At 36.8% G+C, this 14,155-nt stretch overlaps 1 long non-coding RNA gene across 5 annotated transcripts in view; it reads left to right on the plus strand.

Annotated features, from left to right (window-relative positions):
• Positions 1 to 14,155, plus strand: part of LOC146434437 (uncharacterized) — a 127,925-nt gene that overhangs the window by 108,306 nt on the left and 5,464 nt on the right. For 4 of the 5 annotated variants that reach the window (XR_014853383.1, XR_014853382.1, XR_014853379.1 and 1 more), the window contains 2 exons: positions 3,621 to 3,690; positions 4,588 to 4,684. This is a non-coding gene — a long non-coding RNA (uncharacterized LOC146434437). The remainder of the gene's footprint in view (positions 1 to 3,620; positions 3,691 to 4,587; positions 4,685 to 14,155) is intronic. The other variant, XR_014853380.1, reaches the window with a different exon arrangement.

The raw sequence follows: 14,155 nt of genomic DNA on the forward strand, positions 1-14,155 counted from the left end.
AAAGGAAAACTCCTCCCTACGTGCTTGTGCAGCCTGAGAAACTGAGTGAATAATCTGTCAGCACACAGGGACCAACATGAGCCTTTTTTTCCTGCATGAAACCACAATACCTGTGAGTGGCTTTGTGCTGAGGCCTTGCAAGGCTGATCCTTAATGGGAATATCTGGCCCAGAATGCAGATCAGGTGCCACTCCACTGCCTTGGTTTTTATTCTGAACAGCGTGTCTGTTGTAAAAATAGCTGATGTATACACCTCTACTAATCCCCTGAACAAGGGTTTAATGAAAGATGTTAATTGGAACCTCCACTAATTTTAATGAGATTTCCTATTGGGAGTGTTAGCCCATGAAGTCAGCAGTATTTTTTGTGCACTGTCTGATGTTTCTTATGGCTACTGAAAGGATCCATAATAAAAATATATTAACAGCAAGCAGGATTAGGATTCCCATGTATCCTGAGGGGTCCACAATTCACTACAGGTTCTCAGTGTAGGTAGCAAGGTCTCACTAGGGTTCACTGAAGCAAAAGTGGACATTCTCTGAAGAAAACCAGATGATGAAGACAATTCTGAGAATGTGTTCTTGAGTGAATATGACTTTGTGTTTGTTTGTAGTATGTGTAACCAAGAAAGGATAAACAAAAGGGCCTGAATGAGAGCTATTGTTAGCCAAAGCAAAACTCACTGGAGAACAGGAAAAAACAAATAAAGAACCAAAACAAAGAAACAAAGGGAAAGCAGGTGCAGAATTTGGAAAAAGAAGGAAAAAAAAGTTTATTTAAACATTTTAAATTTTAAAAGTATAAATCTGTTTCCTTATTGTTCTGAAGAATCAGAGCATAATCTACTCTGATTTACTGCCCTTCTCTTTGATGCTTTTGACTGCTAAGTTGCTACTGAAAGAGATAAACATGCTGATGAGAAGGTGATTTTTCTCTAATTTAAAATTCTCTCCTTTTTCTTTGCTTACCTTTTTTATACGTCTCTACTTCTTTCTTATTTAGGCACCTTTAGGGGCTTTATTGGCGGTTTTAGCCTTAAAATTGCATACTGCAATGAATTCCATTGTTATTAGTAAAACAAGGAATCATTTAGAAAACCCAAACAAAATCCAAGGCACAGGAGAGTTAGACATATATAGTAAGAATGAGCTTCTGTCATGGAGAACTTATACTTGGAAGGGACCAAATAATAAGAGAAATGTTATTATCTCATTTAAGAATGTGGGATGAAGAACAGAGCAATGAAGTGACTTGACTAATGGTTTAGGTCTGAGCTGGGAACAGAATCCAGACTGCCTGACTCCCCAGGCAGAGCATTAAAACAGATTGCTCTTCTCTCCTCCAGGACAAATAAATGAGGGCTACCTGTTTAACAGCCCGGATTTGATGAAATACACACTGTATATTTTACTTAGTTTTACCAAGATAACAGTATTTTTTAAAAGAATCAATAGTGTAACTTACTAGTTATAAATTACTTATAGGTTCAATGTGTCACCACTATTACGATACTTCTTCCTAACCAAAGTGACTATATCATGTCAGAAGACACTGGTGTTTATTTTTCAGGGAATAAGCACCAGAAAATGCTGCACAGGATTTCAGTTCTTTCTATGCAGAAAGAACATTTCCTTGTTAACATTTGCCCCTGAAACATATGGTCTAAGTCTGAAGGAGCAAAAATAAATCTGTTGCCTCTAAAATTGTTTAAAATATATATGCAAAAGTCTGGTTTTTGGACTTAGTGTTATCTAGTGTGTACTGCAGAAATCTCCTCCTTTAAAACCAGCCATGGTGATATAGCAGCACATGTCCTAGGGGAATGTTCTTACAGTTTAACTCTATAAAATACATTCTCCAGTTGTGAATTAGAGTTTCAGCTGTGCTGGAGGCTGAATTAGGTAGACTTTAGCCTGAGAGATACAGAACTTGGTAAAAGCAAATTACATAAAATTAAACTAACCAATGTTTAAAGCAAACTAGAAATCACAAAAGAAAAGAACAAGAACTATGCTATTTAACTCCATAGAAGGTGTAGAAAAGGATGAACGGTACGAACTGTAGAAATGGGGGTTAAAGTGGGACTTAGTACAGTAACCATGACAAAAGCTGGAGCTTGCACATTATGTATTCCCAGACATATCCCTAAGCTATCTTTAATGAATGCTCTTCTCATTAATTTAAATGCTACTTAGATGCAGCTAGCAATAAGATAATTGAAGAAGTTCTTAATTTAGAAGCAGGCTGTATGGTTATTCCACATGAAGTAGCAGAGCTATAAATTGTTAAATTCGGGACAGAGATGTGAGTTTTCAGAGATGCATTTAACAGCAGTGGGGAGGGGGTTGGGGAAGAAAAGAGAAATGCTTACTGTTCTTTAAAGGAGGAAACCCCCCAGGGAAACCCCCTGGTTTTGAGGGACTATAAATTTATTTTCTTAAAATTGTCTTCCAGCAGAGACTCCATCTGCATGGTAATTAAAGCTTTTAGGGCAGGAGCTCTCCATTTGTTTTGTCCTTGCACAACACTAAGCATAGCAAAGTTCTGGAGCAATAAATTGGGGGAACACAGTAATTCACTGGGAAGAACATTGAGGAGACTATAAGATGAATGCGGTAATACATCATTTCAAGGTCATTCTATCAAAAGAGAATTCCTTCTTTCTTCTGCAGGTGAATTCAGGAAGTTACCATATTTGTTGCTGGGACATGTGCCATCCAAAAATTAGCTTTGTGCATATGGTTACCTTTATTGATATTTATTTGCATCATTTTCCCTGGACTCAATCCTGAGTTTGCTGTCAGTTGCCTCTAATACCCATTTTAGCAGATATGTGGGAGTGACCCAGCACTGTAAAGCAACTTCTGTCAAAATATTTTCTGTAAAAACTTTAGCATATAGAGAAGTTCAGAGGCTTCAGTATGAAACCATAAAACCTGTCTGCTTCCTTGCTGGAGTTTGCTCCAAAGCATTCTGAACTGAAGAGTAGAGCTTCTACCACTGTGGAAGCTGAATTTAGCTGGCTTTGGTCTTGTGGCATTTTGTCAATCTCGTAGGGAAATCCTTGAACTTCTCATTTTGAAATATTTTAGCAGAAGGAGCCCCTATAATAAGTGATGTGAACATGTGACATCTGGTAATGGATTTCTACCTCTTTGCATCAAAATCAACCTCTTTCAAAATATTTAAAATTAGAACAACTCTGGCAGTTCTTTGGTTAAAAAACAAGAGAAAGCCTCATACTTCTGTAGTTTGTTTTTGTAATAAGCCAGGAAAAATACTTCAATTTAAATACTCTGTGATGTAAAATAACTAAATTTCAGCAAACCTGACTTCTAGCCTGGTTTTTAATGACAATATTTGTCTAATACAAATAATTCAGTATTTAATATTGCACTGGAGCTACATTCTTAATTGCATAGTTCTTTGTGTCTAAGAAAAAAATCCCAAATCAAAATAAATATCATTGAAAAAGTCAGGCTTAACATCATTAGTTTAATGTCTTAGTGTAACAAGCCTGTGGATGTTAAACTGATACTTGAACATACTAGGATATGTAAGGAAGCTCTTACCCCACCATCTATACCTAAATCTGGTTTTGAATATTCTGTTTTCTTTAGCAATCTGGTTCATCAGCTACTCTCAGCCAAGCACTGTGGAATGAACATAGTATGTTCAGGGTATATGCAGGTGGGTAAAACTTTGACCATTTAAATATGGCTCTAAAGGTTTTCTTACACCACGAAGGTAAGGAATAGAAGAGAGATTTTTTTCTGTGTTGTTTAATGTTACTGCAATGAAACAACCTACTTAAAACATACTTGTGGCCATCCCACATGGTGCTGGCTGGCACTGAGAGAGAAGAAACCATCCTGTAGCCCCAGGAGTTCCACTCAGTGCTTAGCTGGATACTTGGTTGTGGAATCAATGAAGAGATGTGGAACAAGGTTCTCAACCAAGGAAGACAACCAAGTTGCTAAAGCTGAGTCCTTGATGTGCTGACTGGTTTGTCCTCATGCAGTGAAGGGGGAAGATGTGAGATACCTCTTTGAAAAACAGATGTAAAGCCTATTTTAAAAACCACTCTGTGGCATTAGCCAGAGAGCTGCCAGTCAGGAACCCTCCCTTCTGCCTGTCCACTGTATGGAAATTAGACCATAGTAGGAACCTATTTGCAGTAGCTCAATTTTGGTGAAGTTGCCTATGTTCAATTTCTACCCTGTTCCATCAGCTCCTCTCAAAGATATTTTCTCTGCTATTCAAGAATAGGGGTCTTCATTGTTTAGGATTAATCACAAAATACTTATGTTGATTTATATGACCTAAAAATGGTAATAATTATTAAAGAATTTTCCTAAACTATTATATTTATGGCAATGTTGATCAAAACTTCAAGATTCAAATCTGCTGCTCCAAGCTAGATTCATCTCTTCCATATATATATGGCAACCTAATATGAGCAGGAGGAATCACCTGTGAAGTTTTATATTTCTTTCTTCTTGATTTTTTAACAACTCTCTTGTTTGCAGCAGTATATAAATTCCTATAAATTTTGCAATAATTTTATAATTTTAACTTTTCTTTTAGATTATTTGAAAAGTCTTCTGGATATGCACAGCTAATGCAGTGGGGCACTGAGCTGCTGCTGTAAAAGCTAAAGAACTAAAGAAATCACAATAACCAGGTAAATACTCTTATACTGACAAAGACTGAATTGGAATAAGTTGATCTTTTTATCCACATTTTTTATGATTAAGTACTTAATTTGATGTAAATCAGGTAACTGATATAGAACTACAGTGACCTAAACCAGCTGTAAAGCTTCTGATGATTTCCAAAAATTATGCCTTGGCTTCCAAGCACTTGTGATTTTAATCATGTAAATCAGAGCCCAGGCAGTGAGTTTTAGCTCTTCTGAGGGCTGCCATCCTGAACTCTTGTCACTCTCAAAGCATCCTGCACTGAGCAGAAAGGTGAAGTGTATTCACTGAAGTATTCAGGTCACCTTACAACATATTTGTTGGAGGGTTAGGATTCTCTCTCCTTTCCATGACAAAATAGAAGTGTTCATGCATTTATGGAAACTCTTTTAATCCTTTCTGCAAAGTGAAACAGTTTCAACAGGCAAAATATCCATCTACTCAAGGATTAGTATTCTTACAAGTGGAAAATACCTTGAGATTTAAGCAATGTGTTGTAGATTATAGCAGAAAGAAGCAGGGATTTGTTGCTAAAGAAATTGTTGATTTGTGATCAGAGAGAGAGATTTCAGCAGAATGAAGCATTTATGTCTCTGAGTTGCTTTATCAAAGTTTTATTATGAATCTGTAGTAATAGTTGCTGTAAATATCAGGATTGTAGAGAAAAGGTTTAAAAACATAAATTAATTGTAAATTAAGGAGTAAGAAAAGATGAATTAAAGTAAATGTGTGCATTTGTATTAAAAAAACAACAAAACGCTAGTTTTGCTGCATGTGTTGGCAATATTTCATAAACATACAAGTGTGATAATTACGTAAATAATATGATTGATGAGCCTAAATCAGGCTATATTTCATCTTTTACTGTTTTTACTATTCCTAGTAGTTCACCTCTTTTTAATCTTCAGCATTTTGCTCCCAGTTTTTTTAATCCTTTCCACACTAGTGAGCCATCACTTGAGCAAAGTTTTGTTTCTGGAATCAATAGGATCAATTATTTTAAGGATGTGCTCAATAAAGGGTTCCAAAATTGAGCCCTCCAGCTTGCATTATGTGTTACTTCCCTTTAAAGGACTCTGATAGCTTTTATTAATTTGCTGGGAAACCTCTGCTCAAAAACCTAATGCATGGAAAAAGTAAATACGGAAATGTTAAGAAAACAGAAAAATATTTGTAGAACTGCCAAGTTGTTTTAAGCTTTGGAAATAATCTGATAATATGGGAAAAAGAAGAATAATAAAATTACTTATTTAGGAAAAGGTGAAAAACGACAGAAGTTGAACTGGTATAATTTTTCTTCCTCACAGAATTCCCAGTCGTTTTGATGAATGAATGAATGATTCAAAAGAAATCATTGTGCTTATAACTCAAAACCACTGTGATTAATGCACACATTTTTGGAGATAATATTGCTAGCAATTTTCTGCTTCTGGGGTTGACAATATGCCTGACATTGGGTAACATAAACAATAATCCAAGCAATAACCCACTGTACATTTTTTGGGTGTATTTGAGAGCACAACTCCTGCCCAACTATCAAAAATCTCATTTGCCACTGGGGATTTTTCCTAACAAGTCTCCTCTTTTCTTCCAGCCTTTGACAACATTTTCATCAACTACTCCAACATTCAGGTTACTCATCTGAGTCCTATTCTCCCCACATCTGTAATAACTAATTAAATAGTAAATTAACACATTTATTAATGGACTACGTGCTTTGGTAACAGTGCATGAGATCCTGTAATTCTTTTGTACACTGCTCTTCTTGCCCTTATTTTTTATTAATTGGATCTACAAAGATTATAAATTCTTCTTTGATTGTTATCAGGAAAAAAATTATCTGTGGAATTTATTGCTTAATAAAAACTCAGGGGAAGCAGTGAAAATAATTTTTTTCTTGAGAATTCTATGTTGGACAGTTTTGAATTTCCAAAAACATAAATATTTTCTGGTTCCTGGAAAAAAATCTTGAAGGCTTAAGAATTTCTTCTTCAGCAAACAGGCAGAGTTTGGACAAAATAAAAATACTTTTGACAAAGAGAAATTAGTCCCAAAGTTAAATTGCAATGTTTGAGAAGTGCATATTTTTGATACAATAATTCTGCTGAAAAAGCAAGTGGTGAAATTAAAGTTTAGAAACCATGGGGTTTTTTTCACAGCATTCCTGGATTCCCTTTTCCTCTACAGCTGGTTTCCAGTTGGTTTAGTATTTGACATCCAGCATATTTCTAAATGAATTCTGAAGGGAGACTTGGGAATTGTCAGATGCTGGAAGATCAGTCTTGATCACCTAAAATTACATTTTCCTGTTTAAGCAGGATAGCAAATGAAAATTCACCTTGACTTTTGTTCAATTAGACCTCTGTCTTGGGAAAACTTCACTTAAAGTTCTTAGTACCTAAAAATCTGAAATTCAGTTGCTAAAAATACCATCTAGCAAACACTACTGCCTTTTGTCAAAAAAGGGCTAAGAGTTTTATATGGCATGTCAAGCCCTGTTTTTCCATAGCTAACTTGGTGAGTTTCCAACAGTCACTGAGAGCCTGCGAATGTACAGTGGTTCCATCCACAATGAGGTTACAGCAAGGGAGATGCTCAGAGTTATGTGTACACTCTTTGGTCATTCTTTGACAGAAATTGTTCATACTTATTTGGGTCTCATGATATATTGAGCACTACATATATCTAGAATCAAATCCTTTGGAATCCCCATGTACATGCAGCAGGGTTAATGTAAAGGCACTAGCTCTGGCCTTTCACATGTTGGTTGGTAATATCAGCTGATCAGTACATTTGATCTGAACATTTTAGACCCTTTCCTGAACAATCCAAAGCAACCTCTTTTTGCTCTGATGTTCTGTACCAAAGAAGCTATTTTGGTATGGTTCATATCCTGGTGTTTAGACATACTATGATAATTTCTGCACCAAATGATGTTTCCACTAATGTGAAAGAAATGTGTCATATATGCTCTTATAGATCCTCATGTTGGTGTGTTCCATCTTGAAATGCACTCACTGGGTGCTGAGCATGCTAGCTGGGGATTTTTCTCCCTCTCTAGTTGGAGCATCTCCCCCACATTGTGCTGTTGCTTGGTGCTGCTCTGTGGAGCCCAAAGGCTTTGGAGGCTCTGGCTGCACAAACTTAGTGACAGATTGCTCTGCCTGCCCTGGCCAGCCCAGGTCCAGGTGGGCACAGTGTTGTCAGAAATAGCATTTGCTGTGCCCTTCAGGCAGACAGGATCCTCCTCCTTTCTTTCTAACCTCTCAGATTACACTGTTTTCAGTGTGTTTGGCTGCATACCTACAGGCTTTTCTCCAAGGGCAAGATAGCAACTAATTACTGTTAGCTTGACCAGAGTATCAAAAATGAGTTACAGTAATTTTGGGTAGAATTTTTCAGGTTTTCCTTAGTGTTTTTCTATTTGTTTGAGTTTGTAGGTATTTGTTTTAGTTTGGTTTTGTTTTTTGGGTTTTTTCATTCTTTGTTTGTGTTTTTAGAGAGGGTGGTGTTGGGGGGAGTTTGTTTTCTGTTAAAAGTGTGAACCATTCAGTGTAGCAACAGTGCCTCTCCAGATTGCTACAGCAGGTAGTCCTGAAACTTTATGGAGTTTTGAATATTACAAAATAAAAATAAATCCTTATATAAAATAATTACTTATTTAAGCACTGATTATCACTCTTAAGGTGGAGTTTTGTGTGAGAGTTCAGTCTGGGTGAAAAAAAAGGAACAATGAAAAGCACATCATCTCTAACAGCAGCCAAATATTTGTAAACTGAAGTTGCTGAGAGCATAAATGGTAACAGTCATCTTGCAAACAGATGGGACAGTCCTCTGTTTGTGAACTTTTGCCCTAGGAAGAAAGAGGGTAAAGGAAAGAGGAGAAAGTAGAAGAAATGCTTAGTAATTATCACTTATTGCACAGTATTACCTTGCAATTCTTGTTTCACTCAGGCATATGCGTATAATATTTATAGAAATAGTCTCAGAGTAATTCAGATACAATGTGGAAGTGTCATTTTGAAAATTGCCACTGGATGTTTGTAAAATTTTTGGATTGGTTCCTTTTTCTTAGTCACAGTACACAGTGTGACAGAGTGGTCACTAGATTGTCAATGATATCATAGATCAAATTGTGTTCTATAAACAGAAATTTACACCCTGTACTTTTAACTGAATAGAAAACTCATTTAAAATTTGCCATACAGAGTCTGCACTGTCTATATTTTAAAATCTACTTTGAAGTCTTAATAAATTAAATTCATAGGGTTTTTGAAGGTGTCTTAGAGTGGTCTAAAACTTAGAAGAGAAGGTAAAGTATTTAAGAGTAATCATTTTTCTGTGCAGTGATGTTAAGTGCTCATCTATTTTAAAGCATGAAGTGGGTTGCAGAATATTTTAACTTTTGATGTTTTAAAATTCCCTGCACACCTTGTCCACCATTAATGCAGCATGTTGGTATTCATTGCTAGATTGTTTTATATCCTGTTGCATAACTGGCAATATCCCACTGTTTCATACACAGTGAAATCACTAACACTTCCAAATGTGGTTAGGAAGGAAATGCTTTCTACAGAGGTTCATACATGAAATCTCTTGGTGGGTTTGGTCATTCCCTTATGTGCTCTGAAATATGCTTTATTACTTTGCAGCATCCTAACAGGGTGATCCTCTCTCAAGCTCCATTGACACTATACCCCCAACCATTACAAACTGCCCACAGGCTTTCACCATAAACCCCTGAGACACAGCCAGTGCAAGTCAGCTGGGGATGACCTGAAATTCGTGCTAAAGGCAGAGATATTTCTCTATCCCAAGCCTCCTGCTTCCAGTTCAGAGCTGGTCAGGTCCAGGATACAGCCCATGAAGAAGCTGGAAATAGCCTTTCCATCCTTCAGAGTAATCACCAAAAGTAAGTGCTTTTTTAAGATAAAGCTTAACAAACTTGACTTTGCGTATTACTGCCTCTTTCATAGTTCAGTTTCCAGTACCAAGCTCAGTGCCTGTGTTTGTTTCCATGCACAGTTTGATATCAGGCCCATTATACCAAAAGCATGAATATTTTAGGTTTAAAAATATTTTTCTGCCAAAAAATTTTTATCCGAGTGAATTGCTGCTTCATGGAGTATCAGTTTTTTAGTTCAGGAAAGCACTTGTTTAGTGGGGAGTAATTTGTGTAAAAACTGTTGAGTCATAATCATTAGAGGGCTTCAGTGAGCAGTGATCCCCAGTTGCCTTCAACTGCAGCCTGGTCACTATGCCTGTATTTGTGTTGTCATTAACAAAGCCCTGCATTTAACCTGTGAGGGTTTCCAGCATTGTAGATTGCAATGAGAATGAAATGTACTGAGCACTAACATGCTGATGTTCTGTCTCAAACACACACTTACTGCTGTTGGAGCCCCACTGTGGAGTGTTCTGCGCATGTGGATACTCTCTTCAGGCACTTCTTGACAGAGTCTGGTCACTTGTTCTACAAAGGTCAGTTTGAAGAAGTTTAATTGGTGTAACTCTGTGGGAAGCCCAGAAAGGCCACTTTGTCAGCAGGAGAGGGCCAAGGGAGTCAGAGATGTGGTAAAGAACATTTGTAAATCCTATTACTTCCACTCTAGAGTTCATAAACTCCCATAGTACAGAAGTTCTTAAATTAATTTAAGGGTGTTCCAATAAAGGATTGATAACTATTAAACATCAGATTAATTATCATTCCTAATTGTGTAGCACTCTAATAGGCAGAAACAGAACAATTCTAGTCAGCAGAACTTTTGAGAAGGTTTTCAAGCTTATTGCTCTAAGCTAAATGAGCATTTTTAAAATGCAACCAAATGTTCTGAATTAAGGTCATAACATTGAAAAAGTAGTTACTAGGAAAGTGGAAAAAGAAACCTACTTTCTCTGGCTTGGTTTCTTATACAAGACAAAGCATTGACTACAAAAGGTCATTGACATGATGGCAGAACATGAAAGAGCTGTGTTGAGGATTGGAATTATTTCCAATAACACAGCAGGAATAGCTTTAATAAAACTTTTAAAAATGCTTTTTGAGATATTTGGAGTTTGTGTGTTCTCTTGATTTAAGGTATATTTAAAAGCCCTGCAAATATATTCAGTACTTCTTAGCCTTATAGTCTATAGATAGCATAACTTAAACCTCTTTTTAATTTCCATGGGAATAATCTTTTGTTACTTCATCATGAGTTTCAGATGAAAGTTGGTGTTTCTTGGGATTTTCTTATAAGTACGTGTGGTTTTAAACATATTTTATGAAAATACAGGGTAAGAGGTGCTCATGTGAGGACTTGATTTTGGGAAAGAAAATAAAAAGGGTTGAGGTTGAAGATCGTGTTAGGATCTTGGCCAGTGGTTTCTTGTAAATGGTTTTACCTCATTGAATGTAGAAATCTGAACACTATAAGAAATTCATAATGTTTTCATTGGGCTGGTATACATTGTTGAGAAGTAAATAACATAGGTTGTCTTAGCTAGTATAATCCTGCACCAGTTGTGATCAGCCACGACTGGGATATTCAAGCTCTCGTTTATTTTAGCCAATTAGTTTGGCTGCTCATCAGGAAGTGACTTCAGTAAGGAAGCACAGTAATCCAATTATCAAGCACTCCTTTTCTATCTCTTCCAACAAAATGCATATGAACTCAATGCAAGAAAAACATTTATTTGCAGCTTCTTGTCTTTGATAACTTACTATGTTGAATGCAGCATGATTCACCCCAGAAGGTTCATCTGTCATGGGGGGCAGGAGGAGAATGAAAAATTCCAGCATCACCTAAAATATATCATTGCCTTGTAGGCAGTGATAGCAGTTCCAGGAGAAATAGCTCAGTTATCTGTTTGGAGGAAATTCCTCCAGCCCCTGGGCCTTGTACCCTTTGTTCCTGACCATCTTGAGACAAGCAAGTAGAAAATCTCCAGCTTGGGAATCATAGTGCCCTCAGGGCAGCTACTGCTCACTGTGAGAAACTGAATTTGAATTGCTGATTGTTGTTAATAGATTTTAAGAAACTGAAATAACGATAACAATTGAAGAGCGTTCAGAACATTTCACAGTCCCTGTTCAAAGTTCACAGTCCCTTGCTGTCAGTGAGAAAGAAAAAATTCAGATATGAGTAAATTCACAAAATTGCATGACAGGCACCAGAAGTATCATTCCTAAGAGAAAATCTGGCTTTGGAGAAAACTTTGGATGTCTATGGGTAATTTTTTTCACTGGTTTTTACTGGATTTATTTCACACATATAAATTCACAAAAAATACATTCATACTGTATGTTCAAAAAAGTTCAGTGTCAAAGTGAGCTGTATTTTCATTTTGGTAGACAAGACATCTTCACTCCATTTTGAGTGTTAGGCATGAGAGTATGTGACCTAAGCTCACCATATGTATTGGGGAAGTTGGAAAGAATGTATTTTTTAATATCAAGTTATAGTAGAGGGACCCTCTGGTGGTTTTTGTGACCAAAAATACACAGCCTGTCAAATGTGCTTTTCATGCATGCTCAGCAATGGGCCAGCAAGATCTGTGAAGTATCCATGCTGCAGGTTGCATGAAGAAAGCTGTAAGCAGAGCCTAGAACTCCTGTGTCCACAGTGGGACATTTATCATTCTGGGGAGAAATATGGAGGAACAAGGATGGGCACTTAGCTGGGAAAGATGAATTTGCTCTCACTTAGGAGAGAACAAATTCATTCAAAGGGCTGTGTTGTATGAACAGACTCAATTAAAAAAGTAAGAAGGGGAATATTTTTACTTCTTTAAAAAAATCTGATTTGAAAGATGCTATGTCAAATGTTTTTCTAAAGTTGGTGGTTTTCTGTACGAATTTAAAGAAACAGGCAGAATACAAACTTGTGGCCTTTTAGACTCTCTCTTGCAGCAGACTGTGATTTGCCAACTTCTCAGCACTTCAGATCCATCTGCCCTGTGTTCAGCACCATGGTAGTGCAGGGAGTTCTTCAGGAACCTAAAAGAGGGAAGAGATCATCCCAGAGGCACAGGGCAACATTGGAAAGAAACAGGAATGTCAGCCTGTAGCTAAAGAATAATGTAATTGCTGATAGTGAATATCACAATCTGAGTGGTTGTGTCATTGGGACAACAAGGGTAAACCTCAGCTGAGCAGAGACTTTTCCAAGAAGAGTACTGGCACAGTCCAGCTGTAAGCAAAACTGGACTTGAGCAGTTTGTGCATCACAGACACAAGCAAATCCTAGTGCTGTTGTGATCAGATGAAGAAAATTATTTGTAATCTAATTGGGTTGGGCTGGGGAAAAGAAAGTCTGGAGTCATGGACAGGCCACATTTTTTGAAACTGTCTGAAAAGAAACAAGAAACAAAAATCCTATTGCAAAAATTATCTTGGCAAATTCTTCTCATTTCCAAGAGTAGAGAGATGAGTGTTTTAGTTATAAAGCATGATTCACAAATGGAATATAAACCTCGAATTTTTTAAGGATTTCAATGCACTGACTAAAAGGACAAAGCCTAAAGCATCTCTCTGCATCAGAAAATGTGAAAGAAACCTACAGCTTTCTTATTTTGCCCCAAATATGAATGCTATACTCACCAATTTTTATAGTATCTACGATTATTGTTCAAGGTGAGAAAATCCAAAATAATATTAAAGTTACTAAGGCAGTGTGTTATTATCTCTTGAAGGACATTCAAACTGAGAGACGGCAGGTTTAGATTAGATATTCGAAAGAAATTCTTCACCATGTGTGTGGTGAGGCATGGAGCAGGTTGCCCAGAGAAGCTGTGGTTTGTGAAGCTGTGCCCTTGTGGGCAGTGACAGGGGCTCCTGAGGCACAACTCCTCAGAGTTCATTCAGTCCCAGGCTCATTTAGAGCTCAAATAGTGTTTCTGAAGGGAGCTGAGAAAACAGCTCCAGACAGAGCCTTTGAGAGATGGCTCTGGAAGCCAAAGGCAGCAGCTGGTAGGAAGCAGGAGTTTGCATTTAGAGCAGGTCTGAGTGCTAGGTAGGACTGTGTTGTTCATGAGAGAGATCTACAGAGCAAGTCAGATTTAAAAACTTGGATCTGCACCAGCAATTTGTGGTGAGAAGAGATTTAATCTACTGTGTTTGAAATGATATGTTGACAAAAGGAAAATGTTAGGGAAAAATGAACCCAAGGCATATGTTCTTAATGACAAGAGACCAGAGAGAAAAGAATATGACAAATTTTAGCACTTCAGAATTTTGTTTTTCATGTTCTAGATTTTGATATGTAAATTATTTTGATTTTGTCCTATATTTTATCATAGCCTTTTAAAAAATATAGAGCTTTTTCATAGTAAAATAAGTTTTTTTAATTAATAACTTCAACTTGTTCTAAAGGTAAAAAATTATTTCCTTCACTATTTCCTCAATATTTGGAAACCATAATTTAGTAAATAACTTTAAAAAAGAAAAAGTAGTTGATTAATCTTCTTGGAGGGGA

This window comes from Lichenostomus cassidix, chromosome 7, assembly GCF_008360975.1.
Source record: "Lichenostomus cassidix isolate B80296 chromosome 7, HeHo_3.0, whole genome shotgun sequence".
NCBI lineage: Eukaryota > Metazoa > Chordata > Aves > Passeriformes > Meliphagidae > Lichenostomus > Lichenostomus cassidix.